Consider the following 6,000-nt stretch of genomic DNA (forward strand, 5'->3'; position numbering starts at 1 on the left):
AAAGTGTGTGTGTGAGAAAAAGCTTTTCTGTCACTGTCACTATGGACGCAACGCTCCAGGGATGTTTTGACCGTAAAACTCTGGTGTCGCATTGATGGAAGGAGCATCAGGCACGAATCAGCTGATCAGACGCGTAATTTACGCAGTGATGGAACAATATGAAAGTGTGGTGACTCAGCACTATTCAGGAGGTCAGACCTGCTGGATGATGGTCAGTAGATCATCTTCAAATGGTGCTGATCCACTGATTGACAGACTGTTGTTGCTGTATTAACTCAGATCAATGACGTCAACAGATCAATAAGAAGGTTTCTGTCCAAATCTGCCTGTTTTTCATGAACTGATCAGAGCAAAGTTACAGAGCAGCCACATTAAATTAGAGGGAAAAATATTATTAGGTTTTTTTTTAAAAAAAAAAACATTTTGATTTGTTTATTCAGTTTTCTACATTATTAAACATTTGAGCTGCAGACAGAGAAGTCCATCTGTCTCTTCCTCAAAGGTCAGTGTGCTCATGTGCACACTGACACCTCGTTTGGAACGATCCAAGCATTTTTTGGTTATATAATAAGCATTGAATCTTGAAAAATGGCCGCCATATTGAATTTTTTAGTGGCCAACACCTTATTCCAAAATAGTGGCCCTCAGAGAGACTGTTCCAAAGTGAACGATTCTCTAGAAATATGTAATTAATCTGCTGCACTAAATATAAGATATATTTTTTGTTTTATGGACAGAGTTTCTAGAAGCAGCCAGGGTGTTGAGGGGGGGCCGGTTTGGGGGCCTCAGGATTGGGTCACTGCTTTTTCTAGATGATGTGGTTCTGTTGTATCCATCAGGTTGTGACCTTCTACTCTCAGTGGATCCAGTCACAGCTGGGATTAATATCAGCACCTCCAGATATGAGTCCATGGTTCTCACCTCTCTCCAGGTTCTGCCCCTAGTGGAGGAGTTCAAGTACCTCAGGGTCTGGTTCACAATGAGGGAAGGATGGAGTGGGAGGTGGACAGGAGGATTGGTGCAGATTCTGCAGTGGTCCATGGAGGTTCAGAAGGAGCTGAGCTCTAGATCTACTGGTGGATGTTGGTTCCTACCCTCAACTATGGTCATGACCCGTTCCCAAAGAACACGTTTGTAAGAAGTTGAAATTAGTTTCCCCCGTAGAGTGGCTGGCAGGGTTGGGGTCAATTACATTTTTCAGGTACAATTACATTTTCAATTACCCATATTCAATCACAATTAAATTACAAGAACAGTGACCAGCATTTTTTCCAAGTACAATTAAATTACAATAAGTTTATCCTCAGAAAGTCAATTACAATTAAGTTGTCAATTACTAAAGTTGAATTATAATTAATCATAATTATTGATCGCTAACCCTAACCCTGCAGAGCATCAGAACCAGAGCCACATACTATTGAACTTTTTCTCAGTGTTTACAGCGTCTCTCCATGGTTGGCACGCTGCCACACTCTCACTTTATTTTCCCAGCATGCTTTGCTCTGCTGTTAAAAGCTTGTCTTCATCAAGTGTTCTACGTCTATTGTTACTTTGTAACCTATAGTGCTATTAGCACATTAGAGCTGCTAGCTAATCTCAACAATTCATTTCCTCCTGAAAGACACAATGGCATATCTGAAATGGCAACTACGCACCATCACACACTCACTGATTGATTTAAATGACAGATATCACACACACACACACACACACACACACACACACTCCCATGCAGACGTCTACACTTGAATTTGCTATAGTGTAATCCAGTGCAACCAATGAATGGAACAAGATAAAAATGAAACACCTTTGTGTTTGATTTACAGTCAAGGCTGAATGACAACTTTTCTCATCCAGAATGAAAACCTTATCTGAACATTTTCACACCAAACCTTAAAGAATGTCTTCCTGTGACGCTGTTCAAGCTAAATGTGTGTGCTAAAGGTCCCACGCTACAAATTCAGAAGCACACCTCCTCCCCCCAGCCTCCCAGCCAATCAACACTTAGAACACACGTAAACAAAGATACACATTGGCAGGGAAAGCTGCACGTAACGATGATGTCTTCAAAGTAATGGGACATTCTCAACATTAGTGAATCATGGAATACACAACAAATAGAACAACATAAACATAGGACCCAGTCCGTTACACAAAGACCCTCGCAGTCGAGGGTTAGTGAACAAAGTCCTTCCAGCATGCAGGGGGCATCCGTGTTCTCCGGGGCCTTCCTGTAGCAGGGGGTATCGAATCAGATGGAGCCCGAGAAAAGCGTGTTAGCTCCTGATTAAAGTCAGTGTAAGACCCTTGAGGGGGCTCAGGGGCAAGACAGGCACCTCCAGGCGTTTCTAGTGGAGACAGCTGGACCTCGGTATGGAGCCAGCCGGTCCTGATGTAACGCAACTCTTGGTGGCAGCTGGATCTGGTAAACTACCACTCCAAGCCTTTCAAGGATTCTGCACGGCCCCACCCAGTTACTGTCCAACGTAGTGCACCTACCCTTTCTTCTCCGTCAGTTATACACCCAAACCAACTCCCCGGCTACAAATTCACGTCCCGTGGCCCGGATGTCATAGTTCCTCTTCTGCCTCACGCCTGCAGTCTCCATCTGATGTATGGCAAAATTGTGGGCAGATTCCAGGTGGTCCTGCAGTTTCCGAGCGTAGTTCGGCCCCGGGGGGGTCAGCAGGAGTATCCGGTGATCTCCCTGCCCAGCATCAGGAGAGCCGGGGAACATGAAGTGGTATCCTGGGCAGCGGAACGGTAGGCCATCAGCATCAGTGGGACGTGGTTGTCCCAATCCCGTTGATGACTGGCTGTCAAGATTGCCAACTGCTGAGCCAATGTGCGATTAAACCTTTCGACTAGTCCATCAATCTGTGGATGGAGTGGAGTGGTACGGGTTTTCCGGGCACCTAGTCTCTCACACATGACGGCAAATACAAGTTCCTGCCTTGGTCTGTGTGGATTGTCTCTGGAACCCCAAACCTGCTAAACATTCTGCCATTCAGAGTGTCCACCACAGTCTTTGCCTCATGATCAGGGAGACTGTAAGCATCTGGCCACTTAGTAAAGTAGTCCATTGCAACAAGGATGTAGCGGTTTCCTTTCTCTGTACATGGAAACGGTCCCAAAACATCAATCCCTACTCTTTCCATTGGAGCCCCTGTGTGAAACTGTTGGAGCCGAGCATGTGACCTCCCTGTGGGGCCTTTCTGGGCAGTGCAGCTGTCACAAAGGCGACAGAAATCCTCCACATCTTTCCTCTGCTGCCCCCAGTAGAACCCCTGACACAAGCGGCAAAGTGTTTTTGTGACACCTAAGTGTCCTGATCCAGGCGCTCCGTGCATCGCCCTCAGGACAGCATCAGGTAGAGAATGTGGTACCACAACCTGCCACTGGATCTCGCCTGTCGCTGGTTCTTTCCAACCCCTTTGGAGACTCCCATCACAGAGACGCAGAGCTTCAAACATCAACCAGATCCGTTTGTTGTGAGGGAATGCATGACTATGTCATCCCACTGTGGTTTCTGTTGTGTGCTAACCCACGTGACCACTGGTGAGATTTCTGCATCCTGTCTCTGTTCATCTATCCACTCTGTGGTGCTCACTTCGACTAAATCACAGGGGTCTGGCTGATCTCTCAGGTTAGTAGCCAAACATCTAACACCACCTAGTGACTCGCCCGCCTCCCACATCTCCCTTTTCTCACAGTAGCTACAGTTGTCTGTAAAGCAAGGCCGCCGAGACATGGCACACCCCCGGTCTATAAACTACAGTGGTCATAAGCTTGTAGTTCCTCAATCCATCGCACTAACTGACCTTCTGGTTCTTTGAAGTTCTTTAGCCACTGTAACGCTGAGTGATCAGTCCTGACTGTGAAATGGAGACCCCCAAGGTAATACTTTAAGTGTCTAATGGCAGAAACAACACACATTAGTGGCGCTCTGCTTTGTTCAACGTTCTACTGTAGTAAGCTACTACCTTCTCTCCAGTCTGGGTCACCTAGGTTAATATATATATATATATATATATATATATATATATATATATATATATATATATATATATATATAGATAGCAGCTAGCACCTCAATGCTAAACATGTAACAGCTATCACCTCAATGCTAACATGTAGTGGACAATCGACCACTCTCTGTGGTAGAGGATGTGGGCGGGGCTAGAAGCGCTGCTACAGATAGCATCGTCTGACCCAACTTATCAACTGTTATGTAGAAAAACTATTTTAAACTAAATTCATCATCTTCATCAGTTGTTCTGTTTATTTCATGATATTTACAGATATTATAACTATTTTACACTCTTCAGTTTATATTTCTCTGGAATGTTCTGAACTAAGTGATGTTTTTATTTTAATACAAAAATACATTTGTTTTAGAAAGTTTAGTAAAAACCCAGAGAAGCATGAATATATCTTAGTTAAATGTAAGTTAGTATATTATGGAACAGTATCATAATGAATGAAGTCTTTGTTTCATAATTGTGTTTCAGATTCACAAATGCACACGATCTGTTTTGCAAATATTTATTTTATGCAAACTTGTAATATAAATTCTCAAATGCACGCGCTCTACTTCACAAATTTTAATTTGAGGCACACATGTAATATAAATGCACAGATAATATGAATTGCTGAATGTGCATTTATAAACTGCTGTGAAACATTTGTGAGAGAAATGTGTGTGCGGTGATTTCTGAGACTGCATTGACGTTGCGGGTCAACGAACGTCACCATTGGCTGATAAAAGTGATTGACAGGTTCATCAGCCAAAAAGGTGTGTATGCTATCAGCCAATCATAGGGCTTCTTACTTTTACTCCACACTCTTGTTTGAACACTGCACATACGCACATATCAGTAGCTCTGCTATTGGTTTAAAAGTGTTATATTACAAGTTTGCATAAAATAAATATTTGCGAAAGATCGTGTGCATTTGTGAATCTGAAATACAACTAAGAAACAAAGAGTTCATTCGTTATGATACTGTTCTGATTCCATAGTAAATACAGTATAAACTGGACTCTCAGAGAGGAGGAGCCTGTCCAAGCTGAAGGACATCTTGGTCAATGAGTCCCACCCACTCCATGATGTGCTGGTCAGTCACAGAAGCACCTTCAGCACCTTTAGAACCTTTAGAACCTTCAGCACCTTTAGAACCTTTAGAACCTTCAGCACCTTTAGAACCTTTAGAACCTTTAGAACCTTCAGCACCTTTAGAACCTTTAGAACCTTCAGCACCAGGCTGATCCAACCACAGTGCTCCACAGAACATCACAGGAAATCATTTCTGTCTGTGGAGATCAAACTGTATAATTCATCACTGTAACCTCACAGCTTGATTGTTGGAAATACATAATCATATTTGTACATTTCTATTATTTTTGTAAATATATGTATCATATTTGTATATAATTTGTATATTTGTATTATCATTATGATTATTAATCTTACTTTATTTTTTACTACTGTATTGTGTGTGTATCTGATCCTTATTTTTAACAGTATTTTACTTAATTATACACTTATTTAATGTTTATTCTTTCTTTCATCTTTGTTAAAGGTTTTGTTCTTTTATTTGTGATTTTTTTATTAAATGGCTGTAACAAAAGCAATTTCTTCCTGGGATTAATAAAGGAATTCTGATTCTGATAAATATAAAATAAATTTAAAACAGTTCAAACAAGCTTTGCCTTTAAATTGCCTTTGATCATTACTGACGTGGGAGATGAAAGCCAAATATTTATGAATGAACATATCTATGAAGTTGTTGTTACACTAGTTTTCTTTAAGATGATTTAAACATTGAAAACAATGGAGGAGTGTTTCTGTGGTGGGGGTCTCTGTAGTAAACACCATTCCTCTCATAGCTTCAGCTGGGTTCTAAGCAACACTTCCTTTCATGGAGTGAATGTGTGGTGCAGGTATGAGGGCGGGGCATAGAGCTGTGTCATTCCAGTTGTTGTGTAGCTGCGTTTTCTGC

Source organism: Gouania willdenowi, chromosome 15, assembly GCF_900634775.1.
Source record: "Gouania willdenowi chromosome 15, fGouWil2.1, whole genome shotgun sequence".
Taxonomy (NCBI): Eukaryota; Metazoa; Chordata; class Actinopteri; order Blenniiformes; family Gobiesocidae; genus Gouania; species Gouania willdenowi.